General features: G+C 43.5%; 1 protein-coding gene, 1 long non-coding RNA gene and 1 pseudogene across 8 annotated transcripts in view; 2 read left to right on the forward strand and 1 right to left on the reverse strand.

Annotated features, from left to right (window-relative positions):
- Positions 1–24,750, reverse strand: part of IQSEC1 (IQ motif and Sec7 domain ArfGEF 1) — a 723,956-nt gene that overhangs the window by 135,505 nt on the left and 563,701 nt on the right. The window lies entirely within an intron of this gene.
- LOC142019361 (uncharacterized) lies at positions 10,057–12,134 on the forward strand. The gene is made up of 3 exons (XR_012647044.1): positions 10,057–10,078; positions 11,070–11,123; positions 11,613–12,134. It is a non-coding gene; the product is annotated as an uncharacterized LOC142019361 (long non-coding RNA).
- LOC142019360 (cytochrome c-like) lies at positions 21,358–21,792 on the forward strand (annotated as a pseudogene).

A 24,750-nucleotide genomic window follows, 5' to 3' on the forward strand; every position in this document is an offset into this window, starting at 1 on the left:
TATGCCTTGGCCATATAGCTATAAGCCTGGCTTGACTAACCCTCCCCACCTGTTAAAAGATAGAGCTGGATACTAGGGTGTTTGTGAAACCCCACACTAGAGATACCAAGAGCTGAAATCACAGAGTGGCAGCTGAGGCCACACAGAGCTGAAATCACTGGGTTCTGCCTTAGGGCAGTCCCAAGCAGTGGGGTTAGGACTGGCGGACAACAGCAGGACCAGCGGGCGGCTGGTAGAAGCGGCGGCAGCAGACGACGGCAGGCGGCCGGTAGGAGCGGTGGCGGCGGCAGACGATGGCGACCGGCAGGCGGCCGGTAGGAGCGGCGGCGGCGGTAGACGATGGCGACCGGCGGGCGGCTGGTGACAGCAAGGGGAGGCTACAGACAAGTGGACAGCTAGTACTGCCCTGGTGATGTATCTGTGGGCTTTGCGTTTGGGACTGTACCGCAAAGGGTACACCCTGTAACTGTGTGTGTGTGGGAAAGGGCCAAGAGCCCCAGCAAGAGACTGGGTTCTACTGCATATGGGGATGGTATCTGGGTAAAAGGGGTTTTGTCTCTTCTGTGCTGAGATATACTGCATCTGTCGCTGTAACCTTGGGGTAGGTTACGGTCATTAAACAAGCCATTTCTATCTCAGACTCTGTGCTTGTGGGGGGGGGGAGAACCGCCTTACAGGCACCCAGCACGGGGGTGAAATTGTCCCAGGCCACTGGGTGGGGGCTCGAGCCGGTTGATTGTATCCTTGATAGGAAAACCCCACAAGAGTTGAACCCGGCCCTTCTGGCAGGCATCTGGCGTTAACAGAAGGGTTACACATGTAAATGTGGTACCACTTGCTATTGACATGCACTATGTGGTTGTAATCTGAAGGTTACACATAGTGCACTTGGGGGAAAGCCCAACTGAAACTTAAAGAGGCTGACAATGGCTTTGTAAGTGAATGAGCATAATAGCTGCCTGTGTAGTTGAAAATCTGTCTGATTTAAATTGGCTACTTCATATACTGGAAGTCTAAGGGAAAGGTTAGGTAGGAAAATGTTTCCCAAACTTGAAATGTAGATTTGAATTCCCTTTATCCCAAATAAATTTAAGAAAACTTTAATTTGTGCTGCCACCACACACATACATAGTAGAGGATGAAGGCACATCTCAGACCATGGCAAATTGTTGAGAAACATTTTACCAGAAGCATAACTTGTCTTGCACAACAGTGTGGTCATGACAAACTTGTTTTCAGTTATTAAAAGAAACAAATATTTTGATGAACATATTGGACCAATTTCTGTTCTCAGTAACATTGGTATATGCTGAAATCAATACATTTACTCCCTATTTTACCCTCGTATAAAAATGGAATATGGCCAAGCTTTAGAAGAATCTCACTCACTCCTGCACTGCATCTACACTAGAGAGTTTTGCTGACAAAACTTGCAGAGCATTTACACACAAAATGTATTTTGTCTACAAAAACTGCTGACAAAAAAGCTGTGTAGATGCTCCGGGGGCCCTTTTGTCGACAGAGGGGGTCAAAAGATTGATCTGCTTGTATGTGTAGATGCGCTCTGTCAACAGAAGTTTTTTCAGAATATCTCTTCCAACAGTAACTTCTGTAGACAGATGCTTCTAGAGTAGCCATAGCCTTGGTGAAGATGTACTATAAATCTTCTCTGACACCTGTTTGTTTTAATGAAGCATTTTAACAAACTGTTTTAGAGGTGTTAAAACAAATCAGCCTTCTTTTCATACACCATGAACAGATAACTGATCTGGGACTGAATACCATAGGCAATGTTACAGTTTTTGTTGTACTCTGCAGTAGTGAAAGAAATAATCTCTTTATTCTTAATAAAACATGTCCTTCATTTTATATTTATCCAAGACCTGTCTGCTTGGATACCAAGAGAATGGGGCAGGGAGATTGCAGCAAAGACTAGGTACCAAAATAGCACTTAAGATTCTCCTTGCAAGGAAGGAAAGGGGAAGATATCCATATCTAACCTCACAAAGCACTTTTGGAATCCCTGAATATTGGTTGATTATATCACCAGCTTGGGTATTCCACCATCTATTGTTTAAACTGTGAACTACAAGCAATTAAAAAAGCCAACGATAACTTGTTTAAATTAATATCACAAATTTGGTCAGGTTTCATTGTAGAAAAGATGTCCTTGCCAGCTGTGCTTTTTCTTTCTTCCAGAGCATCAGAGAAAACTATTGATGATCTGATTCTGTAATTCATAGAATCATAGAACAATAGACCTGGAAGAGACCTAAAAAAGCCATCGAGTCCAGCCCCCTGCTCTAAGCAGGACCAAACCCATCAGATAGGCCCCACCAGAGCTTTGTCGAGGCAAGACTTAAACACCTCCAGGGATGGAGACTCCACTACTTCCCTGGGTAGACCATTCCAATGCTTCACCACCCTCCTAGTGAAAAAGTTCTTCCTAATGTTCAACCTGGACCTTCCCAGCTGCAACTTGAGACCATTGTTCCATGTTCTGCCATCCGTGACCACTGTGAACAGCCTCTCTCCAGCTGCTTTGCAGCCTCCCTTCAGTAAGTTGAAGGCTGTTATCAAGTCCCCCCTCAGTCTTCTCTTCTGCAGACCAAACAGTCCCAGTTCCCTCAACCTTTCTGCATAAGTCATATGCTTCAGCCCCCTAATTATTTTGTAACAGCAACAAAGGGTCCTGTGGCACCTTATAGACTAACAGAAAAGTTTTGAACATGAGCTTTCGTGAGCACAGACTCACTTCATCAGATGCTGCATTATTTTGGTTGCTCTCTGCTGGACCCTCTCCAGTGTATCCACATCCTTCCTATAATTGGGGGCCCAGAACTGGACACAGTACTTCAGATGTGGCCTCACCAAAGCCGAATAAAGAGGAATAATCATTTCTCTGGATCTACTGGCAATGCTCCTCTTGATGCAACCTAATATGCCATTAGCTTTCTTGTCTACAATGGTACACTGTTGACTCATATCCAGCTTCTCGTCCACTACAACTCCCAGGTCCTTTTCTGCAAAACTACTACCGAGCCAGTTGGACCCCAGCCGACTGGGGATGCTTGGGATTCTTCCGGCCCAAGTGCAGGACTCTGCAGTTGTCCTTATTGAACCTCATCAGATTTCTTGCAGCCCAGTCTTCCAATTTGTCTAAATCAGTCTGGACCCTGTCCCTACCCTCCAGCGTATCTACCTCTCCCCCTTGCTTAGTGTCATCCACAAACTTGCTGAGGGTTCAATCCAACCCCTCATCCAGGTCACTGATAAATATGTTGAACAGAACAGGACCCAGAACCGAACCTTGGGGCACTCCACTAGAAACCGACCACCATCCCGACATCGAGCTGTTGATCACTACCCTCTGGGCCCAACCTTCTAGATAGCTTTCTATCCATCTTACCGTCCATTTATCCAATCCACATTCCTTTAACTTGCCAACAAGAATATTGTGGGAGACCGTATCAAAAGCTTTGCTAAAGTCAAGATAAATCACATCCATTGATTTTTCCCCTATCCACAGAGCCAGTTCTCATCGTAGAAACTAATCAGATTGGTCAGGCATGACTTGCCCTTCATGAATCCATGCTGACTATTCCTGATCACTCTCCCCTCCTCCAAGTGCCTCAAAGTGAACTCTTTGAGGAGCCCCTCCATGATTTTTCCAGGGACTGATGTAAGACTGACCAGCCTATAATTCCCTGGATTATCCTTCTTCTCTTTTTTTAAAGATGGGCACTACATAATTCTCTCTACTGATTTCACAGCAACTCCCCTCCCACTGCCAGCAAGATGTTTCAGATGATTGTGCAATGCCTACAGTCATTCTTAGTAAAATACTTTATATAGTCTTTCTGGAAGTTCTCTCTTGCATACCATCTTCAGTTCGTCTTCTCCATCACATACAGAGCAATTTTTTTTTCAAACTATTCATGCCACAGGGTTTATATAATTCTTCCACATGTGGTAGATCTTTCACTGAAAAAACAATCATATTTCTTTATTTATTTGTTTTCACAGTTAATCTTCTATGTATTAAAAGCAACAATGCATTGACCTGGGCTGGATACCAAAAAAGTAAATTCACCCACCTCTGACCTGGATTATGGAATCTACAAAGCCCCTGCACTGCCTGATTACTCAGAGGGATGATTTTTGAAGTGCAAGTGGAGGCTGGCTATGTATATAAAAGCAGCAAGAAGCCTGTGAGATTGGATGGGAAACAGAAGGAAAGGAAAGTGAAATGGGCCTAGAAGGGAAGGATGGGGAACCTGAACATGCTACAGAAGCACCTTTGTGTCTCTCTTGTAGCAGGCACTGACAGCCAAATCTTTTCCTTTGATGGAGGCATGCAATACATAATCTTTCCTTCCATCATAGCAAGGAGCAGGAACAGAAAAATATAGACAAAGGGATGAATAGATAAAATTCCATTCCAGCTGGAAACTGAACAGAAATGTGAGGGAACCCTTGGGACACTTCTCTAAACATATGGGTCTTATCTGTTAATGAGAAATGGTGTACAAAAGGTGGTGGTTTTTTGCCTCAGGCATGTCATTGTATGTAAAATGAAGGAAAAAGAATTGCAGACTGACAGAACAGAGTTGAACCAGAGTGAATATTTTTATCTGTATGTATGATTTATATTTTAATGGATTTAATGCTAATGAAAAAGAGCAGAACAGGCAGCAAAGGAGAGCAAAGTATTCTGGGTATCAATAGAGCACTCTTGGCAGCACAAGCTGCCCCATGTTGCCCAGATAACATGCCAGGAATTGCCTAAAGGCCAAGAGTAAATCTAAAGAACTGCCAGTAAATACTGTTTGACTTCAGCCCTACTCCTTAGTGCTTACCTTCCAGATGTGCAACCCTAGCACGGAGAGTACAGTTGCAACCATCCAGGATTGTCCTGGAGTCTCCAGGAATTCAAGATTAATCTTGATTTAAAACATTTCATGTGATCAAACCTCCAGGAATATGTCCTACCAAAACTGGCAACTCTAAATAGCAAAGTAAGAAAAGCACATCCATTGCATTCCTCCAGGGGCGGGTGGGGTAGTCACTACTGAAATTGAAATTTGTTGCTGTTGCTTTCAGTCCTGGTCCCAGCCCTAAAGAACAGCAGCAGCACACACTGAGGAGGACTTATGAGAGACAAAGCACTTCAGAACTTCAGCTTTGGTCTGATATTGGGATGTAGGCACAACATTCAGAGAAGGAGGGATATTTTACCTGAATTAGTTTGCCCATTGCTGGGTGTCTCACACACACATGCACACATTCACTGTATGTTATCAGAGAATACACATTGAAGCCCTTGCCTCATATTACAATCTAATTAAATATAGAGGAAATATACATTCATGCAACATCTGGCAGAGATTATCCCATGCACGCCGCTTGTTGACACACAGCACTAGAACGATCCTCGGATCAGAGTTACCATGTCACACACCACCTTTGGACACACTTTTCAAAAATAGATTCACACAATACTTGAAATATATTAGTAAAGAAAAATCCAGAGACACTGTAAAGTTTTCCCAGTCTATAAAACACTACATAAAAGTCTCACTACTGCATTCCTTGTTTGGGCGAAATCAAACTCAAATCAGATTTTTATCCAGAGACAGGTTTTTATCTTTTAGAATAAAGGATGTGTGTATATGTGAATGGAAGGTACAATAGATATACACATAACACCCCCTAAATCAAGGCAAAATTATCAGCATAGAAGGATGGTATACTCTTGTATTATTTGTCATCATATTGCAAATAATATCTCAATCACTTTTACACTTAGAGTACATTTAGGTATTTCTACTTTTTAAAACAGGTTGAATATATGTGCACCTGTGAGTATGCAAGTATATATGCATGCTCACTCACACACACGTACAGCAAGCCATGGTCTACAGAAGATCACTTCAGGACTACATTGTTATTGAGCCATTTACAATTTATCTACAAGATTACAAGTACCAGGGAAGAGTTCATGATAGGTTGCTTAGCTTAACTGAGCCCTCCCTTGACATGAGTAGCTTCATATAAGGAACTAACAGGCAAGTCACAAGATTAAGACCAGTCATAAAAAAAGCGAACAACATATGAAACAAAGAGAAGCTATTGATATTCAAATAAAAGTTTAAAGAATAAATCTAAGTGAAACTGCAGGAATACAATATGAGCAACATGGCAAATAATTGACAAATATTAATGAGGTTGATGTAATGGTTAATTAAGCTACAGGAACTGAGAACCCCGACATCAGTGTGATACACCAAGATTATGACCAGCTGCTGACTCCTTAGGGATCCCCTAGCCTACTTCAGGGCTCCTCACAAAGGACACGGTAAGTAATGTAAGTGCTGGACATCCTGTATTCTCTCTCTCTCCTTTGTAACACAGCAGTGTGTGTGATCTTGCTTGACTTGTTAATAAATTGCTGATAGGGATATAGGAATTATATTGCTTTCCCCGTGTGTTTTGGGGTCTTTGTTTTCATAACGACCTGGTGAGTGTAGCTGATTTGAAGGCCAAACCATCAAACCATAGCATGACAAATTAGGATTAATTTTAGAATTGCAAATTAAACTACAGGCTGCATGTCTTAGGGATGAGTCTGCCAGAGCTACGTCAAATGGTGCTGGCAGAATGAGGGAACTGTGCTAACTGCCGAGAGGGAAATGAGTACCTGAAGCAGTTTAGCCTCTGCTGCAGGAAGCATCAGGAACATGTTGAATGCTCAAAGACTGTCTCATCCAAAAAGGATTTAATAAATTCACTGAGGAGAATGTCTCCTGTGGGAACAGCAGAGGTACAATCCCATCTAATTCTATTTTCTATACGGAATTGACCAACTTCTACCTTTATAAGGAACTTGGCAAAGACTAAAGATGGGGCAGAAAGTATGCTTTTGTTACCGCTCCCCCCATCATGAGAGCATAAGTGCCCCCAAAAGCCATCCTAAATGGGATTTTCCTTTAGGTGAATCCCACTTCCTTCCTTGCGTGCACAGCCAGGATCTGACCACTTCATTGCTTAGATGATGGTTCCTATGCTCCCCTGTCAATTCCAGCTTGCCTTACTCAATGTGCCTGCATGAATTACATGACCCAGACTCAGCCCTTGTCTTGGTGGTTTAACATTAGTTGCATGTTAGAGAACCAGAGCAAATTAATCCTAAAAGGTATTACTTTGACCATTTAAATGTAGGGCAAAGAGGCCAGGAAGCAGAGCAGAGCTCATTATTCTATTTATAATGCTAGAATGATGGAAGCATTTCAGGGGTCTAATGCTTCCTTTATCGTCACTGTTACTGCTCAAGCTCTTGAAACTGCCTATGTATAATGGTGGCAGGATCAGTCCATATAAACTCCTGGATTTCATCAGTGAATCTTATTGACCTCTCACACAGCTTCAGATTTACAGCTTTTAAAAATGAGGCAACTAATGCAGAAACAAAAGCTAGCCCCATTTGGGGGATGTTCTCTGGACTTATTTGCCTAGTTCCATTTAACAGCTGGTAATTCCTAAAGCATGTCTCAAATTAGAATCTGTGAGATTCAATATTTTTTAATACATAGTCCCTACAGGTTCAATTTTTTTTTAGCAACATCAGTAAGCAGATAATAAAAAGTACTCTAGGAAATACACATGGCAGGTGCCGTCACTGTTTTCTGTAGCCATTTGGCCTGCTCTGCTAAAAAGAAAGGTAAAAAATAAAGAAGGCATCATTTAGCTCTCTGGACATAGAATGTTTGTATCAAAAAAACTGACACAATGACTAGAACAGTCTTGGAGGACAGGGGATGGTATTAAAGTAAAAATCTTTTTTCTGAAAAAGATCAATATTCATATTCAGCTCTTATCAAAACAATGCATTAATGATAATGCCGTTGTTAAACAAGCTTTGCTTGATAAAAGCAGAAGTAAACTTGACTTCAGGAAACATTTGTGCCTTCGCTTCTCACATTTGACATTTTATTTAAAGATCAGAATTCTTAAATCTAATAGACTGAATATGATTTCATCTGACACAGTTAAGCAGCATACAGGTCTGTTTGCAGAGAGTTAGAGGAAGAATGCTCAGAACTTTATTGGTGGCACCGTATTGGCACTTTGTATGTCTAACACTTTCTCCTGCAAGCTGTAATATCTCACATCTGAGAGAATATAAGATCAAATAAGATACTCTATACTTCATTTAATATTGCATAGTAGGAGGGAGAAGAGTCTGCAATATATAAAAATGTGATTCTTGAAGAGGTTTTTTTAACCCTTAAACATTATGGAGGTCTCCTTAATATGCATTTACACTAGTCAAAATCCACTTGCTTTGACAGAGTGACTTTCAATTAACAACTGAACAACTGAAGATTCAGGCCTTATGTGCTGGGGTGAACAGGAAATACAAAATGTTACACTGATCAAAGAAATAAAATGGAGAAATACTGGTATATGGAGGGTCACATTCAATATGCTGAGTTAGATCCAAAAATGAAAAACTGGTGTAGCTCTACTGAAGTCAAAGAAACCATGCTGGTTTACACCACCTGAGGATCTGTCACTTTAGGTTTATATTTTGAGAGATGAATGAGTGCATGCAGTATAATGAAACAGCTACACATTGTGTTTGTTTCTACTGGATGCAGCAGAATGAACCACACTGAATGACCGAGGTGTTTAAGTAGGCATTAGTAAACACATCATGCTTTTACTTCAAATGATTTTAGTTCCTACAATATATGCACTAAAATGGAATGCACTGTTATTAATACACATGGTTAATTTACTTTTTAATATTACAGGTTGGACCTTCCTGGTCCAGAAATCTTGGGACCTGACTGATCCCAAATGAGGGGATTTGTCAGATCGGGGAGGTCCCTTGCTACCAGCCCCATCTGTCTTGAGTCTGCTCCCCCTGCCTTAGGCTTTGATGCTGCCTGCTGCAGCCCCTGGCTCCAGCCCCACTGCCACTGGCTGCAGGCTCTGGCTCCTGCTGCAGCTCTGCTGCTACTGCTAAGGGCTGTGGCCACAGCCACAGCCCCCCACTGTCACAGGCTCCAGACTGGGGCTGTGTCTATACTACACTATAAATTCAAATGTCAAGGCTTTAGCTCGATATTAAAAGGGGGACTATCTTCACACACAATACTGTTAACTCAATCTATTGAGCTGCACTTCTGATTACAAAAATATCAATATTACCAGATGGGTTTACCATCTATTTCTAATTTAAAATCTCGAATCAAGGCAAGCGTGGATGCACCATGCCCTGAATTTGTTAGCGTCCAGAAGTGTCCTGTATATAGCCTACAAAGCCACACGGTGACCCTCCAAGTATGGCCGCCTCCTTGTGCGCTGCTCTCAGGAAGAAGGTCAAAGTAAGCCCACAAAGTTTTGATTGAGTTTGAATTAAAATTTGAATTGGAATTTAGCAGCCCAGCCCTGCAAATAAAAAGGGTGTCCATTACAAAAATATCCCTTTGCCCATCATGCTGCACTGCATCGGTAGCTGTCATACCATATCGGTAGCCATTACACAGCATATTTTTGGTAGCCCTGTACTGCAATCATGAGCACTCAGGGTAGCAATCTGACTCGCAAGAGAGCCCCAGCTTGGACCCACCAGGTGATTCTGAATCTCACTGCCATTTGGGGCAGACCAACTGATGGTGAAGAGACTTTGGGTGGCCAAGAGAAATACAGCCATCTGTGATCAGATGATGCGTGAGATGGCCATCCAAGGTTACTCCCGGGATGCTATGCAATGCTAGGTGAAGGTTAAAGAAGTCCATCGGGCCTATCCAAAAGTCTGGGAAGTCAACCAGTGGTCGGGACGGCTCCACAGACCTGCCGCTATTATCAACAGCTCCACATGCAGCCAGGACTGAAATATACCACTTGTGGAGGCCATGGTATGGAGTCTGGGGTGAGCCCCGAGGAGCAGGGTGGTCCAGAGGAGGAGGGCAATGGAGAGGAGGAAAGGAACAATGAGCAGAGGACAGAGGAAATTGTTCTAGAGAGCCCGGAGAGCTTCACCATCAACCTGGAACCATTTCCGTCAATGGTAGGCCCCTCCACAGCATCCCCCTCCATGCTGGGACCCTCCATGGCAGTCCCCTCCACACCAGTCACCTCCACGCCAGTCCCTGAACCCCCCTGGAGGAAGAGGTTCCAGTGAGTATTTATTCTGCATACTAGAAGCAGGTTGGGAGTGGGTATAGCTGTAAGGTTGTGGATGGGTACAGGTTTGCTAGCTGTGCTTCTGCATCCCTCAGAACAGTGTGTTGATGTTTCTTGGGATGGAGCCCATCTCCTTTCTAGAGATCTCCTTGAAGGCCTCATCCAGGGACTCTTGTACTTTTTTCCACAAGGTTCTGGGGCAGGCCTGATTTGTTGTGAACAACAAGTCGTCCTGGGGCACCTTATAGACTAACAGATATTTTAGAGCATAAGCTCTCGTGGGCAAAGGACCACTTCATCTGACGCATCTGATGAAGTGGGCCTTTGCCCATGAAAGCTTATGCTCCAAAATATCTGTTAGTCTATAAGGTGCCCCAAGACTTCTTGTTGTTCTCAAAAAGAGACAGACTAACATGGCTGTCTCTGATACCTGATTTGTTGTGGCTTCCACAGTAGGACACCTTGCCATGCCAGGCAACCAGATAGCGATCTGGTGTCATGGCATCACACAGCATTTTAGCAAATGTTCCAGGCTTTTTGTCACACAGCAGGAGTACTTGTTCTTTATCCATATCTGTTAGTTTTAAGAGGGCAATGCCTTCTTTGGCAACCTGCAGAAGCACAGGAATTTGCATCTTTTTTTTTTTCTTAAACATACTTCCTGCCCCTTTATATTGGCCTGGAGCAATTCCCCACCCCACAATGCAGTTTGTAGCTTCTGAGGGGGTTCCCCCCCATGTCCCTTTCCAACCAGCATTCTGTTTCATTTTTCATGACCCCTCCACACCATGCTGCTGCCGGGCTCCACTGTGATTTTCCCATCTCATGTCCCCTTCCTCCAGCATTTCCTTTCCATCATTTTCTTTCTTTTCCAGGATTCCTGGTGACAGGCGGCTGCTGAGCATTTCCCCTCCCATGTCCCTTTCCAGGTACCATTTGTTTTCAGTTCTCAGGAATTCCCCCCTCGCCCTCCCAGTGCCACATGGGAGATTCCTCTGCTGTGCCATTCCCCTCCCATGTCCTTTCACATCCAGCCTTTATTTGGATATTTTTTTCTTTACATTATTTTATTGTGCATTGAAGCCCCACATGCAGCCGTCCATTTTTCACTACCACAGGACACCCGCCCAGGACAGCTGGTGGCTGCTCCTGCTTTGCAGACCTTCCCATTCCCACCCAAAGAGGACAACTGCTTATAAAACTTACCATGTGCACAGAGCAATGTGCTGGATAAGTGATGGCAAGTGAGGTATTGTGAAATGCACACTTACTGTCCCATCCTAATACTGTCCACTTAATACTGTCCACACTTAATAACCCATGTGTCCTTCAAAAGTATACTTTCAGTGAAAGACCCATTCAGCGCACTTCAAAGTACATTATGTGAACTGTATCTTAATCTGACCTTCATTTTCCAGACCCAGTACCTAGCATTCCAGAGAAAACCAGGAGGCGCAAGAAATGGAAACAAGATCTGATTCTGCAGCACGTGGAAAACATGGAGAGAGCACAAGAATCTGACAAAAGACTCTGCTCAGTGGCATCACCCTACAGCTGAGTGGAGGCAGAGTCAAGTACATTTTAACATGAGAATGCTTGACCTGCATCAGCAGCAATTGTCAAAAATGAATGAGGCGCGGCAAAGCAGAGTGAGGTCATGGCAAAGCAGACCCAGGTTGTGGAAGAGCTTGCAAATGCCATTACTGAGCAGACAGAGACCCTGTGCTCTCTGCTGCAGCTGCAGATGGACTCCCAATTTAGCAGGGCATCAGCGATACCCACTGGCGGGAGTTCCCTGAGGAGAGGTTGCCCAGCCCTGTCGTTGAGGTCCCCACACACGGGGAGGGAGGACAAGGCTACCCTGACACTCCAGCCCCAAGAGACACTGAAAAAGACTATTCAAGCACCCTTGAGAAGGCTTCTTTTCCCAGCCACTTAAACCTCTCCTCCCCACAAAATAAAATCATCCCTTTGAGCTTGGTGTGACATCTTGTCCTGGGTGGGGGGCAAGGGGGGGCAGTACAAATCAAACTGGGCAGAGGGGAGGGTGAGTGCTGCTGAAGGCACAGCTGGGCAGTGAAACTCCTTTGTTGGCAGCAGACGTGTCTCAGGGAACCAAGCAGGTTGTGGGGGTGAGGGGCACGGGGCGATGAAGGCACAGCTGCCCACCACAGGCATTCTATTTACTGCACCTTAACCCCCTCCCACCAAGTAACAGCATTCCTTCATTACAGCATGGTGTCATTTATTGGCATCGTGGCAGAGAAATACATAGGTAGCATGTGTGCTACAGATCAGTCATAAAGCTGTTTCTTAAAGCGTCCCTTATCGCTGCAGCCTGAGAGTGGCTTCTGATGGATGGCAGTGTAGACAGTTGCGAGTAAGCCCTGCCTATTGCCTCCACTTCTGAATTCCAAATAGATGGGAAACTCTGCTGCCTTGATTCATATATGTTGTGCAAAATACTGCACACTGTAAGAACGGTAGGGACATTAGCTTCAGAAACATCTAAACACGTCAATGAACATCTGAATCTTGCTTTCAAACATCCAAAGGTGCATTCCATGATCATTCTGCACCTGATCAATCTGTGACTGAAGTTTTCCTTGCTGGAGTCCAGGGCTCCAGTGTCGGGTTCATCAGGCAGGGAAGCAGAGGGTAAGCAGGGTTGCCCAATATAACTATGGGCATCTCCACATCGCCAATTTTGATTTTCCAATCAGGGACAAAAGTCCCATCCAGGAGCTTTTAGTACAGTCCTGAATTTTGGAATATGTGCGTGTCATGAACCCTCCCTGACCAGCCAACGTCGATGTTGATACAGCAGACTTTGTGATCTACCAACCCCTGCATCACCATGGAGAAGTACCCCTTTCAATGAATGTACTCCAAGGCCAGGTGGGCCGGGGCCATGATGGGGATATGCGTTCCATGTATAGCTCCACCGCAGTTAGGAAAGCCCTGGGCAGCAAAGCCATCCACTATGGCCTGCACATCTCCCAGGGTCAGTCTTCCGGAGGAGATGCTGACAGATTGCATGGGCCACCTCCATCACCATGGACCCCACTGTAGATCTATGCACCCTGAACTGATTTGCCACTGACTGGTAACTGTTGGGGCTTGCAAACTTTCACAGTATAATTGCCACTTGCTTCTGTACCATTAAAGCTGACCTCAATTTGTTGTTGCTGTGCTTCAGGGTTGGCGCCAGTGCACCACAAAGTTCCATAAAGGTGGACCTGCACATGTGAAAGTTCTGCAGCCACTGCTGGTCATCCCAGGACTGTAAAATGATGTGATTACATTAGTTTGTGCTGGTGTTGAGTCCAAAACTGCCATTCCACTGTCAGCAATGAAGTCATGGCAGTCACCAGCTCTGAGCTCTTGGACCACATCTGGGACAACTGCTGTTCCAAACCACCATCCTCTGCCTCCTCCTCCTCCTCCTCATCAGCAGCACCACCAGTAGGATAGCCAAGCATCACTGAGCTTTGGAATTGAAAGACAAATTGCATGACAGCCGCTGTGGTTGCTGAAACGATCTTTGCTATGAGTTGGAGTGTTCATGGATCCATGCTTGCATTGAAATGCTGCAGCAGGAAATGGCGCGATCTCCAGTTCTTTTTTTCATAGGATTAGTGATGTAGTGAATTCTCAGACAGTGTTTGGAATTCTGGGATTCCAACATAAAACACCCACAAGGAACCAGGGCTGAGGCCCTGTCGGACAGGTACACACAATGCAGTGCTCACATTGTCAGTCTTGCATGGGGCAATGGGGACATGGAGATTCAACATGGAAAAAAAGTGGGTTGAATTTCAAGATTTGTGGACACTTTATTTGAATTCCTAATATTGAGTTTAAATATTCAAAATTTATTAAATATCAAATTTATCTTGTAGTGTAGATGCAGCCTGGGATTTTCTAGTTCAGGAACATCTGTGTTTGCCAGACCGGAGAATCCCAGTTTTTAGAGGCAGAACCTGTAGTTATAAGAGTTACATTTATTAAAAGGATTGTATATAATCTGCTGATTTACAAATACTAGTAGTGATAGTCTTTTCTACAGAATTTACTTGCAAGAGAGGAGACTTTACAATGCAAAAGCAATCATTCCTAGCTGTAAGTTACAGATTCTTTGGGAGTGAGCAATAGTTTTGATGTCCACAAAAATCACTGACACTAGTTTATACACAAAAACAAAGAAAATGTTAAGATGAAGAACAAACCCCAGTTCTAAGATGGTTGAAATTCTTTGCTGTTTTCCATTCTAGTTTCAAACATATTTTTAACCAGTGCTGCTGAAGTGTCAGTTCTGGCAAGTACTGGCACAAAAAAGCATTGTTTTTAACAATCCTGGCTTAGATCTAAAGGAAAAAGGAAAAAAACAACAGTTTGGTTTCTCTAGACTCCATCAGGGAACATAAGGAAACTACTTCAAAATGGGAATGAGAATGTGAAAAGGGAGACCCAAAATCTTTCTGCTAGAGTCTGCTTTGTGTCATTACTGATCTGAAACACCTTACGGCTTTCAGAACAACCAGTTAGGACCATCCATTGTGTGTGTAAAGAGCAGATCACAATTTTAAAAAACAGAAGCATAAAGATATGCTTCAAATTCCAGATTTAGTTTCTGCTTGATTTTCAAACCCATGAGGACCCACTTGTTCTCATTGACCTGAGGTGGATGGACTCATTCGTTGCTCACCATTTCTGATTTTTAAAAAGTGTAGAAAGGAGATGGTGACAAGTCTCACCTTTGCCTTTGAAAGTCTCCCCTCTTCGTCTCCTGCTAATGAAAATAGTGGCCACAATGAATATGCCTGATTGCACTCCATGAGAACAAATATCTCAAATTAAAACTTTCTTTACTAAAAACAAACGCGCAAGAACCTATCACACAATCACTACCTCCCCCCTCAGCAGACTTCCATGACTAGAGTAGCAGAGATGTGTGAGAATCTGGCACTGAGAAGGACAGGGCATGCTGGAAGACAAGATCCAATTACTGTATTTTAGCTGAACTCTGTGGGGGAAGTGTGCACTATGTGTTACCTGTTCTGGGAGCCTGACTCTGAAAGGTGTTCATTACCATCCTCACTCTGTACAATCAGTGGAAGCTGAGAGTGCTCAAGACGTGGTCGGCCTGGTGCTCAGATAAGCAGAACTGGGCCACTCATTTCATTTTTTACCTCTGTGGTGAGTAAATTCACCAACATATTTAAACTGGAAAGAACACCTACCCTGAGGGCCTGATATTTTAAACAGTTCATAAGCAAACCCACATGAAGCTCTTTTCTTCTGCACATGGTCACTGTAATTATGCACTAAAATCAGATAATTGGATCCGTAAAAGCCTAGCTAGATTCAAAACTGGCCATATTTACCCTTAATTATTTGAACTGTAAGTGTGGTAACTGTGCAAAATTACACACGCAAGTGTCTGTCTATTTCTGTATCCAGTGTGAAGAGCATCAGGCCCCTCAATATTTTAGAGCCGACTATGAAAGATTTGCCTTTAGGCTTGTTACAAATCCAGATAGCAGACAGAGCAGCACTGCCCCCACTTCACAATAAGTTGAGAAAATAAAACCAGAGTAAAATATATTGACTTCTGTCTCCATTCTGAGATTTGATTATATACATGAACTTGACTGAACTTAAAGTAGCTGCTCCCAAATGTCATACTCAGTAATGCAAAAATTTACAAAAATGTGTCTCTAAAGCAGCCTGAGCCATGGGACATGACTGAACAGCCCTACTGCATCAGCAGACCTCAGAGGGGCACTTGGAAAAATGCCTTTAGGAAGGAAGCATGGATGGAATGTATTAGCTACGTAACGCATAGACTGGGAGACTCCACTGGCCACCCTGTACATACCCTATAAAGTTGTGCCACTAGAAGTATTACAATATGCAGATTATTAGGCTGTGTCTACACTGGCCCCATTCTTTGACTGGGATGCGGTAATCAGCCTCATCGGAGAATACTGATAAAGTGTTGTGATGAATAAGCAGCACTTCATTAGGCTAATTCTCACCATGGAAACTTCCCAGTGTCAGACTTCAAAGTGCCCGTGGCTACGTGGCATGCCAGCAATTTGAAGTTTGACACTTCGAAGTTGCCGCGGGGGAGAATTAGCCTAATGAAATGCTGCATATTCATCACAGCACTTTACTAGCATTCTCCGATGAGGCTGATTGCTATGGCCTCCTTTAAAGAAAGGGGGCAAGTGTAGACATAGCCTTAATATTAAAAAAAAAAGCTTCCCAATGGCACAGAAATAACTAAAATCATCTGAAGTGTCTTTAAGTGAGTTTCTAGTTTATTTCTTCTCTTCAGGTACTGTGACAATCTTTTTCTTGGCTCCACTGTTTATTAAATAAGCTAAGAGCACTCATATCAGGCCACACCTCGGCAGAAAGAAGTTAAACCTGCTGTGAAACAACTGGGCAACCAGAAGAAAATTAAGTATTTGATATGAAATGACACCCCCCACCTGCAAACAGTCTACCTCTTCATGCAATGAAATTGTCATTCTTTAGTTGGATAGACTTGGCACATCATCACCCTCCCAGGGCTGCATAATCAACAGATATGATTATAAAATCATATTGTGTTTATGACTGTTATTAGTTCACAGGTTTTTTTTTTTAACTTGGCAATCTACAAATGAATAATGACTTAAGGAACTGCTGATTTTCAAGGACACACATACATGCAAATGAAAGCTGAAGTGTATATTTTGGTAATAAATTCTTAAGGACAATTCAGAGTTTATTACTTTCCAGACTGAGATGAAACATAAACAAAACTTAATTGGCTATTTTTCTTTTTCCAAACTAGAATCTGACAGCAACTGTAACCAGAAGCACTAGAAGAGCAGTAATGGCAGCTCACCTGAAATGTACTGAATTCGCTATTTATCTTTGCTACAGGCCAAAAATTACACAGCAGGAAAGTCCTGTACCTTCTGTTTCTCATTAATGGGTAATGTGCCACCAAAATTACAGAAAAATGTGAATAAGGCCTCTTTCATTTTGGGAAGAGTATATTTATATATTCTGATTTTATAAATGGAAGAACTTCTCTGGAATCAGGAAGCACTTATATAGACATCCCCTGCACAGAGATATTTGCTGTCTGCATTCTGGGGCTAGTGACACAGACGACAAAACAAGGCGCAATGGTCTGAAGTTACAGAAGGAGAGGAGTAGGCTGGGTATTAGGAAAACTACTTCACTAGGAGGGTGGTGAAACACTGGAATGAGTTGCCCAGAGAGGTGGTGGAATCTCCGTCTATAGAGGTTAAGCCCCGGCTTGACAAAGTCTTGGCTGGGATGACTTAGTTGGGGTTGATCCTGCTTGAAGCAGGGGCTGGACTAGATGACCTCCTGAGGTCCCTTCCAGCCCTATGAGTCTACGATTTACTCCATGATATATATTTTCTCTCTCTCTCTCTCTCTCCCCCCCCCACACACACACAGGGCTAAAAAGAGGCCTTTAAAAGGTGTTCACAGTGGGAAGGGTGTGGAGAGAGTTGTGAGAGGTAAGCAGGGAGATGCAAGGACACCAGAATAGTGGGAGAGAGCAGGTTTGAGAGCAGCAGGAACACTAGAAACCATAGAGGGAGAGTGAGGAGCTTCATGACTCATAACTGCTGCAGCCTGGAGAAGGTACAGGGGGAATTGCCTGGGCAACTGGCCCAGGGAGAATTGCTGCTGTGCTAAGGGAGTCAGTGCCTCCCTCTAGCAGCTGCATATGGTCCCTTGGCCAGAACCTGGCGTGAGTGGGTGGTGGCTGGGTTCCCTCCAGACCACACCTCACACCAGTGAGAGCAACTGGGCCATTAAGTGGGCCCAGTGGACTGAATAGAGGCTATTCCCTGGGTATTTTACCCCAGTATTGGCACTGGGGTCTGAAAGACACTAGTAAACTGCAGGTGCTTGAGGGTCATGCTGAGTCTTGCTGAGCCTGGATTGCTTGTGTTAAGGTTTAAAGATTTGGATAGCTGGAAACTGTTAAGTTGAATATGTTTATTTAACAATTTGTTACCATGTTTAGGACCATGTAAATACACACACAAATATACCGGCATATATATATATAATTTTAAATGTGCACACATACAGGGTGAAATCATGGCCCCACTGAAGCCAATGGGAATTTTGCAAGAGCCACTATTTCACCAATTAATACATACCCCATACAGGTTGAGGTAACATACATATGGTAGTTTTATCTAACATATGGCCATGCCCATATCACTTGCCTACTAATCTATCTTGCCAGGATTTAACCTTGCTTTCCACCACCCTAACAACCTTCAAATAGTGGCTCTTATTTTTTTCTCCAAGTTGGACCTGCCATCCAGAGAAATCTTTTCTCATCCTCCTCTGTAAATTGTGAGCCTGAGGACAAGGGTTCAGTAATGGCTGCTGCTAGTAAAACAATGGAGTGGTTCTAAAGTCCAGTATGTCATGACTCAACAAACACAGAAAGTGGTAGTTCTAGCTCATAGAAAAGGGGGAGATTCCCATCTTCTACTTTTAACACTGAGCAGGCATGAGATAGAGCTGAATGTAGTCACAACAGTTTTAGATCTATTTTAGGTTATTTATGGTTTAAATTTCTCTCCCTCTGAAATGCAAAGTGACTGTTGTACTTAGATTTAAAGGTGCAGGGATTAAAAATTATTAGGACTAATCTTTGTAATGCTCCAAAACTAAAATTATTTTTACTGTAACATATGACAAATATGCAATGGGCAAATGATATGTTAGAGGATTTACCTTTGATTCAGAAACACCTGTATAACCCACTTGTAATATAGCACATTAGAAATTTAGATTATCCTTGGGGTCAGACTACATGGGTTCTCGCTCAATCTCCCCTAATCCCTCCCCCATCTCTCTATTAGCAGTAACTACTGGTGGAAGATGGGCCCACCAATGGCTATTAGCCAGGATGGGTAGGAATGGTGCCCTAGCATCTGTTTGTCAGAAGCTGGTGTAGGAAGTAGTCAAGAGTTTGCTAATAAAAAGCTGAAGTTGTGAGCAAAAGGCAGGTCCCTGCTTACAGAAGTTGGCAAGAACTTCTCAAGTTGCAGTGGAAGAGGTCTAGGTTGGATATTAGGAAAAACTATTTCTGCAGGAGGGTGGTGAAGCATGGGATTAGGTTACACCTAGAGAGGTGGTGGCATCTCAAATTCTAGAGGTTTTTAAGTCCCAGCTTGACAAAGACCTGACTAGGATGATATAGTTGGGATTGGTTCTGCTTTGAGCCTCCTGAGGCCTCTTCCAACCCTAGATTTCTATACAAACAGGGTTGATACTGGAGAAAACTCTTACACTTAATTCTCACTAGACATAGGTTGGAAAGTACATTTCAAAGGGGTCTTAACTGACAATACAATAGATAATGATCAAACCCCCACATACAGGATACATGGGAAGGCACTTGAATAATATCAACGCTGCCTGAGGAGAATCAAATATCTCTTGGGAGGAGAGGCGAATGAACACTAGTGTCCTGGAAGAGTCAAACATGACCTGCACTGAAATCATTATCATTCACCAACAACTTTGACTGGTCATGTGGTCCAGTTGTCTGATCAGTGTCTCCAAAAACAGATTGTTTTCTGAGTTGAAGGGGGCCGGAGGAAGCAATTTAAGGACATGCTGAAAGCACTCATGAAATAGTTCAGCATTGGTGTGGACACTTAGAAGAATCTTGGCTAGGACTGTCCCCACTGGAGTAATCTGTGAAGTGGTGGCACAATTTCCGAGGTCCCATCACAGCACAGATTAGGTGTGGCAGAGAGACAGAAGAGTGGCAAAAACTGTCCTGTGCCTCTGCAACAGCCACCAGTACCTGCCCCTTCTGCGATAAGGCCTGTGGCTCCAGAATAGGGCTGGTCAGCCATCAATGGACTTACAAATAGGAGGGTGACATGAAGACATCCTACTCGTAATCAAGGGCCTGCCAAGAAGAGTAAAGTAGTGAGTGGTAAGCAGGGTAAAGTCACAGGGTGCCAACCTGATATGTCAGGAGTGATCAAAACAAAAAGCAGTCCAGTAGCACTTTAAAGACTAGCAAAATAATTTATTGGGTGAGCTTTCGTGGGACAGACCCACTTCTTCAGACCATAGCCAGACCAGAACAGACTCAATATTTAAGGCACAGAGAGCCAAAAACAGTACTCAAGAAGGACAAATCAGAAAAAGAAGTGGGTCTGTCCCATGAAAGCTCACCTAATAAATTATTTTGCTAGTCTTTAAAGTGCTACTTGACTGCTTTTTATTTTGATAGTATATAGACTAGCATGGCTCCCTCTCTGTTACTATTCAACGTGTCAAGAGTGATGTGTAACTTGTTTGTACCCATGTATAAAAATGTAACCCAAGGAAATTCTTTCACTGACCTGGGGGGGCAGTGACAGATCCCATGTCACTGAGTCATGTACATTGTCATGGTCACACATTCTTAACCTATCTATAGACATCTGATCCAGAGATCTTATTACTCCGTTTCATTTACAATAATTCGATCCTTATCTGATCTGGTGTCTTTGGACTGTCTTGGAGTCTGCTGTGTCAGCTACTTGCACAAGCCAACATGACATGCAGACGAGCCAAAACACGCAGGTATCACTACTGATGGAATAGGAGACCTGTTAGAAGGCCATACTGGTGACTTCTGACTACCACAGCTGGGAATGGGTGACTGAGGAGGGATCACTTGATTACCTATCTGATTTATGCCTCTGGGGCATTGACCACTTTGGAAGGTACGATACTGGGTGAGATGGACCTTTGGTCTGACTCAGTATGGCCATTCTTATGAGCTAGGCCTGAAATTATGTAAGATCTTAACAATACAGTTTGCATGGAAACATGGATCTGATTTTCAGAGTTGCTCTGCACTCTGTGCTCCCATTGACTTTAACTGGAGTTATATGTGGTCAACCCAAATACTGCTGAAATAATATGTAAAAGGCCTGAAAATTCCACTGCCCTGCAAAGAAATGAGGAACTTTTCCTTTTAGCCTTCCTGTCAGATGACTGAATTCCATGTAAGGGGAAAAATGCAAGTAGTCCCGACTTTTCATTTCAGTAAATGCCCCAAAACTGCAGGCCTGTTTACAGTGCCATCTGTTATCTTCTATTGCTACTGCTACTACTACTACTACATAGGCTAGGGTACGGCGTGTCCTTGGGCTCAGACAGTGAGTGTGGGTTGGTGACAGCGGTCGGAGGCAGAGAAGGATGGCAGCATCGGAAATGGGAGACATTGAGAAGGGGAAGATCTTTGTTCAGAAGTGTGCGCAGTGCCACACAGCTGAAAAGGGAAGTAAGCACGAGACTGGCCGGAACCTGAATGGCCTTTTTGGAAGGAAGACTGGCCAAGCTGACGTCTTCTCTCACACAGAAGCAAACAAAACTAAAGGAATCACCTGGTGTGAGGAGAAGCAGATAGAGTACTGGGAAAATCTGAAGTAGTACATCGTAGGAACAAAGATGATTTTTGCTGGCATTAATAAGAAGGATGAAAGGGCAGACTCAATAGCATATCTCCAAGATGCCACTTCTAACTAATAGTTATCTGCTGCCTTATTTATCACAACAGAGAAGGAAATGAAAACATCTCTGAGATTGGTTTTTAAAATTTTCTATTTTTACATGTACTGTATTAAGCATCTTAAAATCTGTCTCATCAACCAGAGAATGTTGCTCATGGATGGTTGTTAAAGAATACACTTGTTTGGCAGTCATAATTTATGAGAATACATGTAAATTGTACTTATTCAAGCCCAATCCAATCATGCTCTATGTTTTGCAGTCATTCTTGATCATGCAATTTTTGTATAATGTTTTTGCAATGCATTGCCTAGAGAGGTGGTGGATTCTCCATCCCTAGAGGTTTAAATCCTGGCTTGACAAGGTCCTGGCTGGAATGACTTAGTTGGGGTTGATCCTGCTTGAAGTAACGGGCTGGATTAGATGACCTCCTAAGGTCTGTTCCAGCCCTGTGATTCTGTGATAGTATTACTACTTAACCCTTGTACTCCACATGGAGCATAGGTCATCTACAAGTCTTTTCTGCTTCACTTTATCTAAGGACAAAATTTCTAGCCGGCTCCAGGAGTACCCCTGTTGTCCTTCAGTCTCAGTTGTCTGAGGTCTTCCTCTTTTGCATTCTCCTTGCAGGTTCCATGTGAGAGCTTGATGGACTATGCTGGATGATGGTTTGTCTGAGGCCGTATGTACAGTTGGGGCATGTTAATGAGGCAGTTTGGAAGATGCTAATGAGGGGCTGACGTGAATATGCATCATCTCATTAGCATAGTGGTCGCCACACGCAGTTTGAAACTGCTGCTTTCAGAATGCACACCACCCAGGCAGCTGGGGGCCTTTCAAAAGGACCCCTTGACTTCAAAAGCCCCTTCTTCCTAAAACCAAATAGGCAGAAGTCCTTTCAAAAAGGCGCCTGTCTAAAAGGGTGGCATGTGTTCCGAAAGTGGCACTTTTGAATTGCGTGTGGCAGCCACTATACTAATGAGATGCTGCATATTCATCAGCCCTTCATTAGCATCTTCCGAACTGCCTCATTAACATGCCCCCTCTGAAAGGAGGGGGCAAGTGTATACAGGGCCTGAGCATGTGGCCTAGCCATTCCCACTTTCTTCTCTTGATTTCAAAGTCCATTCATTCTTGTCGTGCTCTGTTCCGAAGCTCCTCATTTGTGACAAAGTCTTGCCATTTGATGTGAAGGATGTATCTCAGGCATCTGTGTACAAAAGTGGGAGAGAGACAGAGACAGCTCAGTGGTTTGAGCACTGGCCTGCTAAACCCAGGCTTGTGAGCTCAATCCTTGAGGGGGCCATTTAGGGATCCGGGGCAAATAGATTTAAAAAAAAAAAAAAAGTCAGGGATGGTGCTTGGTCCTGCTCTGCAAGCAGGGGACTGGACTCAATGACCTGTAAAGGTCCCTTCCAGTTCTATAAGAGGTATATTTGTGGTTTGAAGACTTTTTAGTACACCAGGTCTTACATCCATACAAGAACACACTCTTTACATTTGTGTTGAAGATCCACAGTTTCATCTTCACAGATTGCTTGTGAATTCCATATGAGACAGAGATCATGAATGCAGCTGTTGCTTTCCCTAACCTGGCATTGAGATCTTTATCTGTTCCTCCATCTCTGCCCATAATACTCCAAGTAGTTGAACTGCTCCACATTTTCCAGGTCATCCCCTCCCAGTGTGATGGTGGTGGTGTTGGACAGGTTGATCCTCATCGTCTTGGTCTTTCCCTTGTTAATACTCAGTCTGGTGCTTGCAGCAGTTTTGTCTAGTGTTGTGACTTTTTCTTCCATGCTTTCATGTCTATGTGAAAGGTGGGTGACATTGATTTTGCTGACTATGTCCTCTAGCTGTTTGAAAAGTGTCCAATGAATGCCTCACTGATGGCCATCTGTTGTCCTGTTCATAATCCCGTCCATTGTGATCACAAACAGGTAAGTTAACAATAGGCACCCTTCTCACACATCTGAGAATATGCTGTTATATACTACTGACAGTATTAGAGGAATACAAGTAACTTTTAAAATAACCAAGCCATCATGCTTTCCATTTCACGCTATGTATGTTTTATTTCATGCCACATTCTGGAATGGTCTACTGGATATTCTTAGAGGCATTTATCCTAACATACTGTGCTCTGCATCAGTATACATATAAACTCAGTTTACTACCTTTGTAAAATTAAACATCCATAACCATACCATGCTGCCATTAAACTGCATCAACACCTACAGGCTAGGTGACTTTCAAGTTATTCTCATCATGAGATCAGCATCACAGTATAACTGCACTCTCCAAAAGCCTTCCAAAATATCCTAACTATACCAGGTTAAGGTAAGATAGGGCCATTCAGAGGATCCAGCTCCCCAAGCATTTTAATCCAGTCATGGCCTGACTCTGTAGCATGGAGCAGTGCCGCTCAAAGCCGCGGTCTTCTCTCTGTGGTTCTGTGTGTGTGGGTGTTTAAGCAAGCACCTCTCAGCCAGCGTGTGCCTCTGACATCCCACCTCCTCCTGAACGCCAACTTCCTTCCACACCCTGATCCTCCTCCAATTCCATTGCCCTAGGCCAGAATCCTCTCCTGTACCCATACCCACTCCCTGATCCTGCATTCCAATCCCCTTCCTCAGGTCACAATTCAAACCTTCTGCACCCCCTATCAAAAATTACCACCCAAACTTGGGGACTATACAATTACACAAACTTTCTTACCTACGTACAATACAAACATACTCTGTAATGAAAGCCAAGATGGAAGCAGTTCCTTGCTTTCTGGAAACATGAACTCCAGTGGAGTGAGTTTATCCCCATCACACTTCCGCTTCTGTTTTTCTCATGTTACTCTGTCTAGAAATGCTGCTCCTGCAGCAAGAGCCTTCACTCATCAAAGCACCCAGAAGAACTTGGATGCTGACTCTGCACCATGCTATCTAAGAAAGAAGGTGGCTTTTTCCATACTGCAATCTTTAC

This window comes from Carettochelys insculpta, chromosome 11 (assembly GCF_033958435.1).
Source record: "Carettochelys insculpta isolate YL-2023 chromosome 11, ASM3395843v1, whole genome shotgun sequence".
Lineage (NCBI taxonomy): Eukaryota > Metazoa > Chordata > Testudines > Carettochelyidae > Carettochelys > Carettochelys insculpta.